We start from the raw sequence: 13,576 nt of genomic DNA, 5'->3' as shown, positions 1-13,576 counted from the left end.
TTCAAACACCGTTAGATTCCTATTATTTTGGACAACATTGCTTCTATTTTTCTCATTTTTAACATTTATATTTTTAATTTTATTCAACTTTATTCAACAAAAATTTATAATGTATTTCAATGGGGAGACCCTTCAAATCCTCATTCAACTTACTCATTTTTAAACTCTTACTACTTCCACATACATTGACATAGAGCCACCATTCAAACTTTAAAACGAAGACAAGACATTCAGCTATTCAACTTGTATTTATCTTTTCAATATCTATTATACTTTTTCTTCAGTTCCAGTTTAAGTTTCATGATGTTTTTTCACCCGTTTCAGAGTTTATAATGGGTGTGTATGGGACGGAATGTTGGGGCTAGAGTGAGGCAGCTCAACTGCTAGAGTGAGAGGAGCAAAAAAATTAATCTTAAAATCTTTTTTAAAACTGCTGCTGTGTCCACAGCGTTTGCTCTACAGGTATGATTTTACCCTCAAAACGTAGCCATGGCTGTCCTCTTTCATCCAATGTGCTTACTATTGTACTAGGTGTTATGGTTCTTTCATAAATGTCACCAATGCACAGCCTCCTCCCTCCAACTCTTCCATAGACTCTAATGTTAAAATGGCTCAGAAGGTTCGTTTGAAAATCAGAAGAGCATGGTGTCTTTCCACTGTCACCACGTCCATATAATAAGCTCCACAGGCATGAAAACTGAGAATTAGGTAGACTAGACATTGCTGTCGCTCACGGTGAAAGAATTTTGTCAATACGACTTTTACTTTTCATTTGGGAGCGATTTGTTTCGGCCTGACTTTTCTGTTCATTTTAAGCAGCAAAAGTGAGGTGCATGTCTGTGTACGTGTGTATGGAGCCCTTGGGTGCAGTCACTATAGCAACCAGGCTCACACCTGCCTGCTTAACGAGCTCTGCCTGCCACTGTACCAAGATTCATCTTAAGCACTTCTCTTTCAACTGCTGCTGTGTCCACAGTGTTACAGCCATCATTTTACCCTCAAATTGTCGCCATTATTGTTCTCTTTCCAACACCGTATCTTTCAAAGCTCAGGCATTTAAACTTTTTAAACTGTGTGGATCAAAGTGGAGGGATCACATTTGAGTCATTCAGTGATTCAAAGAATATGACCTTTTAATATTCATTCAGATGTTTTCTGACTCTAAATGTTCTTTTCTCATTTCTTAGGGTTTTCTAATTTACATTTAAAACATTTTCAGTTTTTTTCCAACTCCTTCTTCTGTGTAACCTTCAGCTTTTAGCAGTTCAGCACCTTTGTTTTCAGGTTAAATTCGTGTTTTTTTTTTTTGTTTTTTTTTTAATCTCATTCAATATTTTTAACTCAAAATTCAGCAATTAATTCATTTCAGTGCATACATTCAGATTCAAGCATTCACACTGCAGTTTCTTCAGAAAATGCACTTTCTAGTTATATTTTTTTATTATTATTATCTATTCCGTACGTTTTTTGAAAGCCTACTCCTTCAAAACCGTTCAACTTAGAAAAACCATTCAAACACCGTTAGATTCCTATTCTTTTGGACAACACTGCTTCTATTTTTCATATTTTTAACATTTATATTTTTAATTTTATTCAACTTTATTCAACAAAAATTTATAATGTATTTCAATGGGGAGACCCTTCAAATCCTCATTCAACTTACTCATTTTTAAACTCTTACTACTTCCACATACATTGACATAGAGCCACCATTCAAACTTTAAAACGAAGACAAGACATTCAACTATTCAACTTGTATTTATCTTTTCAATATCTATTATACTTTTTCTTCAGTTCCAGTTTAAGTTTCATGATGTTTTTTCACCCGTTTCAGAGTTTATAATGGGTGTGTATGGGACGGAATGTTGGGGCTAGAGTGAGAGAGCTCAACTGCTAGAGTGAGAGGAGCAAAAAAATTAATCTTAAAATATTTTTTAAAACTGCTGCTGTGTCCACAGCGTTTGCTCTACAGGTATGATTTTACCCTCAAAACGTAGCCATCGCTGTCCTCTTTCATCCAATGTGTTTACTATTGTCCTAGGTGTTATGGTTCTTTCATAAATGTCACCAATGCACAGCCTCCTCCCTCCAACTCTTCCATAGACTCTAATGTTAAAATGGCTCAGAAGGTTCTTTTGAAAATCAGAAGAGCATGGTGTCTTTCCACTGTCACCACGTCCATATAATAAACTCCACAGGCATGAAAACTGAGAATTCAGTAGACTAGACATTGCTGTCGCTCACGGTGAAAGAATTTTGTCAATACGACTTGTACTTTTCATATGGGAACGATTTGTTTCGGCCTGACTTTTCTGTTCATTTTAAGCAGCAAAAGTGAGGTGCATGTCTGTGTCCGTGTGTATGGAGCCATTGGGTGCGGTCACTATAGCAACCAGGCTCACACCTGCCTGCTTAACGAGCTCTCTCTGCCACTCTGCCAAAATTCATCTGAAACACTTCTCTTTCAACTGCTGCTGTCTCCACAGTGTTACAGCCATCATTTTATCCTCAAAACGTCGCCATCGTTGTTCTCTTTCCAACATCTTGTCTTTCAAAGCTCAGAGATGTAAACTTTTTAAACTGTGTGGATCCAAGTGGAGGGATCACATTTTAGTCATTCAGTGATTCAAAGAATATGACCTTTTAATATTCTTTCAGATGTTTTCTGACTCTAAATGTTCTTTTCTCATTTCTTAGGTTTTTCTAATTTACAATTAAAACATTTTCAGCTTTTTTCCAACTTCTTCTTCTGTGTAACCTTCAGCAGTTCAGCACTTTTGTTTTCAGGTTAAATTCGGGGTTTTTTTTTTATCTCATTCAAAATTTTTAACTTAAATTCAGTAATTATTTCATTTCAATGCATACATTCAGATTCAAGCATTCACACTGCAGTTTCTTCAGAAAATGCACTTTCTAGTTATTAGTGTGAATGCTTGAAAAGCATTCACAGTATTGTTATTCTAATCTTTCTTATTATCTATTATTCCATATTCCGTACGTTTTTTGGCATCTAACTCCTTCAAAACCGTTCAACTTAGAAAAACCATTCAAACACCTTCAGATTCCTCTTCTTTTGGACAAGACTGCTTCTATTTTTCTCATTTTTAACATTTATATTTTTAATTTTATTCAACTTTATTCAACAAAAATTTATAATGTATTTCAATGGGGAGACCCTTCAAATTCTCATTCAAATTCCTCCTCTTTAAACTGTATCTACTTCCACATACATTGACATAGAGCCACCATTCAAACTTAAAACGAAGACAAGACATTCAACTATTCAACTTGTATTTATCTTTTCAATATCTATTATACTTTTTCTTCAGTTCCAGTTTAAGTTTCATGATGTTTTTTCACCCGTTTCAGAGTTTATAATGGGTGTGTATGGGACGGAATGTTGGGGCTAGAGTGAGGCAGCTCAACTGCTAGAGTGAGAGGAGCAAAAAAATTAATCTTAAAATCTTTTTTAAAACTGCTGCTGTGTCCGCAGCGTTTGCTCTACAGGTATGATTTTACCCTCAAAACGTAGCCATGGCTGTCCTCTTTCATCCAATGTGTTTACTATTGTCCTAGGTGTTATGGTTCTTTCGTAAATGTCACCAATGCACAGCCTCCTCCCTCCAACTCTTCCATAGACTCTAATGTTAAAATGGCTCAGAAGGTTCGTTTGAAAATCAGAAGAGCATGGTGTCTTTACACTGTCACCACGTCCATATAATAAACTCCACAGGCATGAAAACTGAGAATTTGGTAGACAAGACATGGCTGTCGCTCACGGTGAAAGAATTTTGTCAGTACGACTTTTACTTTTCATTTGGGAACGATTTGTTTCGGCCTGACTTTTCTGTTCATTTTAAGCAGCAAAAGTGAGGCGCGTGTCTGTGTACGTGTGTATGGAGCCATTGGGTGCGGTCACTATAGCAACCAGGCTCACACCTGCCTGCTTAACGAGCTCTCTCTGCCACTCTGCCAAGATTCATCTTAAACACTTCTCTTTCAACTGCTGCTGTGTCCACAGTGTTAAAGCCATCATTTTACCCTCAAAACGTCGCCATCGTTGTTCTCTTTCCAACACTGTTTTTCAAAGCTCAGACTTTTACATTTTTTAAACTGTGTGGATCAAAGTGGAGGGATCACATTTTAGTCATTCAGTGATTCAAAGAATATGACCTTTTAATATTCATTCAGATGTTTTCTGACTCTAAATGTTCTTTTCTCATTTCTTAGGGTTTTCTAATTTACATTTAAAACATTTTCAGCTTTTTTCCAACTTCTGCTTCTGTGTAACCTTCAGCTTTTAGCAGTTCAGCACCTTTGTTTTCAGGTTAAATTTGGTTTTTTTTGTTTGTTTTTTTAAAATTTCATTTAATATTTTTAACTCAAAATTCAGCAATTAATTCATTTCAGTGCATACATTCAGATTCAAGCATTCACACTGCAGTTTCTTCAGAAAATGCACTTTCTAGTTAGTGTGAATGCTTGAAAAGCATTCACAGTATTGTTCTTCTAATTAGTGTGAATGCTTGAAAAGCATTCACAGTATTGTTATTCGAATCTTTATTATTATTCTATTTTTTTATTATTATTATCTATTCCGTACGTTTTTTGAAAGCCTACTCCTTCAAAACCGTTCAACTTAGAAAAACCATTCAAACACCGTTAGATTCCTATTCTTTTGGACAACACTGCTTCTATTTTTCATATTTTTAACATTTATATTTTTAATTTTATTCAACTTTATTCAACAAAAATTTATAATGTATTTCAATGGGGAGACCCTTCAAATCCTCATTCAACTTACTCATTTTTAAACTCTTACTACTTCCACATACATTGACATAGAGCCACCATTCAAACTTTAAAACGAAGACAAGACATTCAACTATTCAACTTGTATTTATCTTTTCAATATCTATTATACTTTTTCTTCAGTTCCAGTTTAAGTTTCATGATGTTTTTTCACCCGTTTCAGAGTTTATAATGGGTGTGTATGGGACGGAATGTTGGGGCTAGAGTGAGGCAGCTCAACTGCTAGAGTGAGAGGAGCAAAAAAATTAATCTTAAAATCTTTTTTTAAAACTGCTGCTGTGTCCGCAGCGTTTGCTCTACAGGTATGATTTTACCCTCAAAACGTAGCCATCGCTGTCCTCTTTCATCCAATGTGTTTACTATTGTCCTAGGTGTTATGGTTCTTTCATAAATGTCACCAATGCACAGCCTCCTCCCTCCAACTCTTCCATAGACTCTAATGTTAAAATGGCTCAGAAGGTTCGTTTGAAAATCAGAAGAGCATGTTGTTTTTACACTGTCACCACGTCCATATAATAAGCTCCACAGGCATGGAAACTGAGAATTAGGTAGACTAGACATTGCTGTCGCTCACGGTGAAAGAATTTTGTCAATACGACTTTTACTTTTCATTTGGGAGCGATTTGTTTCGGCCTGACTTTTCTGTTCATTTTAAGCAGCAAAAGTGAGGTGCATGTCTGTGTGCGTGTGTATGGAGCCATTGGGTGCGGTCACTATAGCAACCAGGCTCACACCTGCCTGCTTAACGAGCTCTGCCTGCCACTCTGCCAAGATTCATCTTAAACACTTCTCTTTCAACTGCTGCTGTGTCCACAGTGTTAAAGCCATCATTTTACCCTCAAAACGTCGCCATCGTTGTTCTTTTTCCAACATCTTGTCTTTCAAAGCTCAGAGATGTAAACTTTTTAAACTGTGTGGGTCCAAGTGGAGGGATCACATTTTAGTCATTCAGTGATTCAAAGAATATGACTTTTTAATATTCTTTCAGATGTTTTCTGACTCTAAATGTTCTTTTCTCATTTCTTAGGTTTTTCTAATTTACAATTAAAACATTTTCAGCTTTTTTCCAACTTCTTCTTCTGTGTAACGTTCAGCTTTTAGCAGTTCAGCACCTTTGTTTTCAGGTTAAATTTGGTTGTTTTTATTTTAATTTCATTCAATATTTTTAACTCAAATTCAGCAATTAATTCATTTCAGTGCATACATTCAGATTCAAGCATTCACACTGCAGTTTCTTCAGAAAATGCACTTTCTAGTTATCTATTATTCCATATTCCGTACGTTTTTTGGCATCTAACTCCTTCAAAAACCGTTCAACTTAGAAAAACCATTCAAACATCGTTAGATTCCTATTCTTTTGACACGACTGCTTCTATTTTTCTCATTTCTAACATTTATATTTTTAATTTTATTCAACTTTTTTCAACAAAAATTTCCCATGTATTTCAATGGGGAGACCCTTCAAATCCTCATTCAACTTACTCATTTTTAAACTCTTACTACTTCCACATACGTTCACATAGAGCCACCATTCAAACTTTAAAACGAAGACAAGACATTCAACTATTCAACTTGTATTTATCTTTTCAATATCTATTATACTTTTTCTTCAGTTCCAGTTTAAGTTTCATGATGTTTTTTCACCCGTTTCAAAATTTATAATGGGTGTGTATGGGACGGAATGTTGGGGCTAGAGTGAGACAGCTCAACTGCTAGAGTGAGAGGAGCAAAAAAATTAATCTTAAAATCTTTTTAAAACTGCTGCTGTGTCCGCAGCGTTTGCTCTACAGGTATGATTTTACCCTCAAAACGTAGCCATGGCTGTCCTCTTTCATCCAATGTGTTTACTATTGTACTAGGTGTTATGGTTCTTTCATAAATGTCACCAATGCACAGCCTCCTCCCTCCAACTCTTCCATAGACTCTAATGTTAAAATGGCTCAGAAGGTTCGTTTGAAAATCAGAAGAGCATGGTGTCTTTCCACTGTCACCACGTCCATATAATAAACTCCACAGGCATGAAAACTGAGAATTTGGTAGACTAGACATTGCTGTCGCTCACGGTGAAAGAATTTTGTCAATACGACTTTTACTTTTCATTTGGGAACGATTTGTTTGGGCCTGACTTTTCTGTTCATTTTAAGCAGCAAAAGTGAGGTGCATGTCTGTGTCCGTGTGTATGGAGCCATTGGGTGCGGTCACTATAGCAACCAGGCTCACACCTGCCTGCTTAACGAGCTCTCTCTCTCACTCTGCCAAGATTCATCTTAAACACTTCTCTTTCAACTGCTGCTGTGTCCACAGTGTTAAAGCCATCATTTTACCCTCAAAACGTCGCCATCGTTGTTCTTTTCCAACATCTTGTCTTTCAAAGCTCAGAGATGTAAACTTTTTAAACTGTGTGGGTCCAAGTGGAGGGATCACATTTTAGTCATTCAGTGATTCAAAGAATATGACCTTTTAATATTCTTTCAGATGTTTTCTGACTCTAAATGTTCTTTTCTCATTTCTTAGGTTTTTCTAATTTACAATTAAAACATTTTCAGCTATTTTCCAACTTCTTCTTCTATGTTAAACGTCAGCTTTTAGCACTTCAGCACTTTTGTTTTCAGATTAAAAATTCTGACTTTTTTTTAATCTCATTCAATATTTTTAACTCAAAATTCAGCAATTAATTCATTTCAGTGCATACATTCAGATTCAAGCATTCACACTGCAGTTTCTTCAGAAAATGCACTTTCTAGTTATTATTATATATTCCGTACGTTTTTTGGCATCTCACTCCTTCAAACCGCTCAACTTAGAAAAACCATTCAAACACCGTTAGATTCCTATTCTTTTGGACATGAATGCTTCTACTTTTCTCATTTTTAACATTTATATTTTTAATTTTATTCAACTTTATTTAACAAAAATTTATAATGTATTTCAATGGAGAGACCCTTCAAATCCTCATTCAACTTACTCATTTTTAAAACTCTTACTACTTCCACATACATTGACATAGAGCCACCATTCAAACTTTAAAACGAAGACAAGACATTCAACTATTCAACTTGTATTTTATCTTTTCAATATCTATTATACTTTTTCTTCAGTTCCAGTTTAAGTTTCATGATGTTTTTTCACCCGTTTCAGAGTTCATAATGGGTGTGTATGGGACGGAATGTTGGGGCTAGAGTGAGGCAGCTCAACTGCTAGAGTGAGAGGAGCAAAAAAATTAATCTTAAAATATTTTTTAAACTGCTGCTGTGTCTGCAGCGTTTGCTCTACAGGTATGATTTTACCTCAAAACGTAGCCATCGCTGTCCTCTTTCATCCAATGTGTTTACTATTGTCCTAGGTGTTATGGTTCTTTCATAAATGTCACCAATGCACAGCCTCCTCCCTCCAACTCTTCCATAGACTCTAATGTTAAAATGGCTCAGAAGGTTCGTTTGAAATCAGAAGAGCATGGTGTCTTTCCACTGTCACCACGTCCATATAATAAGCTCCACAGGCATGAAAACTGAGAATTAGGTAGACTAGACATTGCTGTCGCTCACGGTGAAAGAATTTCGTCAATACGACTTGTACTTTTCATATGGGAACGATTTGTTTCGGCCTGACTTTTCTGTTCATTTTAAGCAGCAAAAGTGAGGCGCATGTCTGTGTACGTGTGTATGGAGCCATTGGGTGCAGTCACTATAGCAACCAGGCTCACACCTGCCTGCTTAACGAGCTCTGCCTGCCACTGTGCCAAGATTCATCTTAAGCACTTCTCTTTCAACTGCTGCTGTGTCCACAGTGTTACAGCCATCATTTTACCCTCAAATTGTCGCCATTATTGTTCTCTTTCCAACATCTTGTCTTTCAAAGCTCAGGCATTTAAACTTTTTAAACTGTGTGGATCAAAGTGGAGGGATCACATTTGAGTCATTCAGTGATTCAAAGAATATGACCTTTTAATATTCTTTCAGATGTTTTCTGACTCTAAATGTTCTTTTCTCATTTCTTAGGTTTTTCTAATTTACAATTAAAACATTTTCAGCTTTTTTCCAACTTCTTCTTCTGTGTAACCTTCAGCTTTTAGCAGTTCAGCACCTTTGTTTTCAGGTTAAATTCGTTTTGTTTTGTTTTGTTTTTTAATCTCATTCAATATTTTTAACTCAAAATTCAGCAATTAATTCATTTCAGTGCATACATTCAGATTCAAGCATTCACACTGCAGTTTCTTCAGAAAATGCACTTTCTAGTTATTATTATATATTCCCGTACGTTTTTTGGCATCTAACTCCTTCAAAACCGTTCAACTTAGAAAACCATTCAAACACCGTTAGATTCCTATTCTTTTGGACATGACTGCTTCTATTTTTCATATTTTTAACATTTATATTTTTAATTTTATTCAACTTTATTCAACAAAAATTTCCCATGTATTTCAATGGGGAGACCCTTCAAATTCTCATTCAACTTACTCATTTTAACTCTTACTACTTCCACATACATTGACATAGAGCCACCATTCAAACTTTAAAACGAAGACAAGACATTCAACTATTCAACTTGTATTTATCTTTTCAATATCTATTATACTTTTTCTTCAGTTCCAGTTTAAGTTTCATGATGTTTTTTCACCCGTTTCAGAGTTTATAATGGGTGTGTATGGGACGGAATGTTGGGGCTAGAGTGAGGCAGCTCAACTGCTAGAGTGAGAGGAGCAAAAAAATTAATCTTAAAATCTTTTTTAAAACTGCTGCTGTGTCCGCAGCGTTTGCTCTACAGGTATGATTTTACCCTCAAAACGTAGCCATCGCTGTCCTCTTTCATCCAATGTGTTTACTATTGTACTAGGTGTTATGGTTCTTTCATAAATGTCACCAATGCACAGCCTCCTCCCTCCAACTCTTCCATAGACTCTAATGTTAAAATGGCTCAGAAGGTTCGTTTGAAAATCAGAAGAGCATGGTGTCTTTCCACTGTCACCACGTCCATATAATAAGCTCCACAGGCATGAAAACTGAGAATTAGGTAGACTAGACATTGCTGTCGCTCACGGTGAAAGAATTTTGTCAATACGACTTTTACTTTTCATTTGGGAGCGATTTGTTTCGGCCTGACTTTTCTGTTCATTTTAAGCAGCAAAAGTGAGGCGCATGTCTGTGTACGTGTGTATGGAGCCATTGGGTGCGGTCACTATAGCAACCAGGCTCACACCTGCCTGCTTAACGAGCTCTGCCTGCCACTGTACCAAGATTCATCTTAAGCACTTCTCTTTCAACTGCTGCTGTGTCCACAGTGTTACAGCCATCATTTTACCCTCAAATTGTCGCCATTATTGTTCTCTTTCCAACACCGTATCTTTCAAAGCTCAGGCATTTAAACTTTTTAAACTGTGTGGATCAAAGTGGAGGGATCACATTTGAGTCATTCAGTGATTCAAAGAATATGACCTTTTAATATTCATTCAGATGTTTTCTGACTCTAAATGTTCTTTTCTCATTTCTTAGGGTTTTCTAATTTACATTTAAAACATTTTCAGTTTTTTTCCAACTTCTTCTTCTGTGTAACCTTCAGCTTTTAGCAGTTCAGCACTTTTGTTTTCAGGTTAAATTCGGGTTGTTTTTTTATCTCATTCAAGATTTTTAACTTAAATTCAGTAATTAATTCATTTCAGTGCATACATTCAGATTCAAGCATTCACACTGCAGTTTCTTCAGAAAATGCACTTTCTAGTTAGTGTGAATGCTTGAAAAGCATTCACAGTATTGTTATTCTAATCTTTATTAGTGTGAATGCTTGAAAAGCATTCACAGTATTGTTCTTCTAATCTTTATTAGTGTGAATGCTTGAAAAGCATTCACAGTATTGTTCTTCTAATCTTTATTATTATATTTTCTTATTCCGTACGTTTTTTGAAAGCCTACTCCTTCAAAACCGTTCAACTTAGAAAAACCATTCAAACATCGTTAGATTCCTATTATTTTGGACATGACTGCTTCTATTTTTCTCATTTTTAACATTTATATTTTTAATTTTATTCAACTTTATTCAACAAAAATTTCCCATGTATTTCAATGGGGAGACCCTTCAAATTCTCATTCAACTTACTCATTTTTAAACTCTTACTACTTCCACATACATTGACATAGAGCCACCATTCAAACTTTAAAACGAAGACAAGACATTCAACTATTCAACTTGTATTTATCTTTTCAATATCTATTATACTTTTTCTTCAGTTCCAGTTTAAGTTTCATGATGTTTTTTCACCCGTTTCAGAGTTTATAATGGGTGTGTATGGGACGGAATGTTGGGGCTAGAGTGAGACAGCTCAACTGCTAGAGTGAGAGGAGCAAAAAAATTAATCTTAAAATCTTTTTAAAACTGCTGCTGTGTCCACAGCGTTTGCTCTACAGGTATGATTTTACCCTCAAAACGTAGCCATCGCTGTCCTCTTTCATCCAATGTGTTTACTATTGTACTAGGTGTTATGGTTCTTTCATAAATGTCGCCAATGCACAGCCTCCTCCCTCCAACTCTTCCATAGACTCCAATGTTAAAATGGCTCAGAAGGTTCGTTTGAAAATCAGAAGAGCATGGTGTCTTTCCACTGTCACCACGTCCATATAATAAACTCCACAGACATGAAAACTGAGAATTTGGTAGACTAGAAGCTGCTGTCGCTCACGGTGAAAGAATTTCGTCAATACGACTTTTACTTTTCATTTGGGAACGATTTGTTTCGGCCTGACTTTTCTGTTCATTTTAAGGAGCAAAAGTGAGGTGCATGTCTGTGTCGTGTGTATGGAGCCATTGGGTGCAGTCACTATAGCAACCAGGCTCACACCTGCCTGCTTAACGAGCTCTCTCTCTCTCTCTCTCTCTCTCTGCCAAGATTCATATTAAACACTTCTCTTTCAACTGCTGCTGTGTCCACAGTGTCACAGCCATCATTTTACCCTCAAAACGTCGCCATCGTTGTTCTTTTTCCAACATCTTGTCTTTCAAAGCTCAGAGATGTAAACTTTTAAACTGTGTGGGTCCAAGTGGAGGGATCACATTTTAGTCATTCAGTGATTCAAAGAATATGACCTTTTAATATTCTTTCAGATGTTTTCTGACTCTAAATGTTCTTTTCTCATTTCTTAGGTTTTTCTAATTTACAATTAAAACATTTTCAGCTTTTTCCAACTTCTTCTTCTGTGTAACCTTCAGCTTTTAGCAGTTCAGCACTTTTGTTTTCAGGTTAAATTCAGGTTGTTTTTTTGTTTTTTTATCTCATTCAAAATTTTTAACTCAAAATTCAGCAATTAATTCATTTCAGTGCATACATTCAGATTCAAGCATTCACACTGCAGTTTCTTCAGAAAATGCACTTTCTAGTTATTAGTGTGAATGCTTGAAAAGCATTCACAGTATTGTTCTTCTAATCTTTATTATTCCATTTTATTATTATTATCTATTCCGTACGTTTTTTGAAAGCCTACTCCTTCAAAACCATTCAACTTAGAAAAACCATTCAAACATCGTTAGATTCCTATTCTTTTGGACATGATTGCTTGTATTTTTCTCATTTTTAACATTTATATTTTTAATTTTATTCAACTTTATTCAACAAAAATTTCCCATGTATTTCAATGGGGAGACCCTTCAAAATCCTCATTCAACTTACTCATTTTTAAACTCTTACTACTTCCACATACATTGACATAGAGCCACCATTCAAACTTTAAAACGAAGACAAGACATTCAACTATTCAACTTGTATTTATCTTTTCAATATCTATTATACTTTTTCTTCAGTTCCAGTTTAAGTTTCATGATGTTTTTTCACCCGTTTCAGAGTTTATAATGGGTGTGTATGGGACGGAATGTTGGGGCTAGAGTGAGGCAGCTCAACTGCTAGAGTGAGAGGAGCAAAAAAATTAATCTTAAAATCTTTTTTAAAACTGCTGCTGTGTCCGCAGCGTTTGCTCTACAGGTATGATTTTACCCTCAAAACGTAGCCATGGCTGTCCTCTTTCATCCAATGTGTTTACTATTGTCCTAGGTGTTATGGTTCTTTCGTAAATGTCACCAATGCACAGCCTCCTCCCTCCAACTCTTCCATAGACTCTAATGTTAAAATGGCTCAGAAGGTTCGTTTGAAAATCAGAAGAGCATGGTGTCTTTCCACTGTCACCACGTCCATATAATAAACTCCACAGGCATGAAAACTGAGAATTCAGTAGACTAGAAGCTGCTGTCGCTCACGGTGAAAGAATTTTGTCAATACGACCTATACTTTTCATTTGGGAACGATTTGTTTCGGCCTGACTTTTCTGTTCATTTTAAGCAGCAAAAGTGAGGCGCATGTCTGTGTACGTGTGTATGGAGCCATTGGGTGCGGTCACTATAGCAACCAGGCTCACACCTGCCTGCTTAACGAGCTCTGCCTGCCACTGTACCAAGATTCATCTTAAGCACTTCTCTTTCAACTGCTGCTGTGTCCACAGTGTTACAGCCATCATTTTACCCTCAAATTGTCGCCATTATTGTTCTCTTTCCAACACCGTATCTTTCAAAGCTCAGGCATTTAAACTTTTTAAACTGTGTGGATCAAAGTGGAGGGATCACATTTGAGTCATTCAGTGATTCAAAGAATATGACCTTTTAATATTCATTCAGATGTTTTCTGACTCTAAATGTTCTTTTCTCATTTCTTAGGGTTTTCTAATTTACATTTAAAACATTTTCAGTTTTTTTCCAACTCCTTCTTCTGTGTAACCTTCAGCTTTTAGCA

This window comes from Mchenga conophoros, linkage group LG20 (genome assembly GCF_057382185.1).
Source record: "Mchenga conophoros isolate Kocher_MC1m ecotype Shallow Benthic linkage group LG20, M_conophoros_male_GT1.1, whole genome shotgun sequence".
Taxonomy (NCBI): domain Eukaryota; kingdom Metazoa; phylum Chordata; class Actinopteri; order Cichliformes; family Cichlidae; genus Mchenga; species Mchenga conophoros.
The sequence above is the reverse complement of the archived record's forward strand: the minus strand, read 5'-3'. Positions refer to the sequence as shown.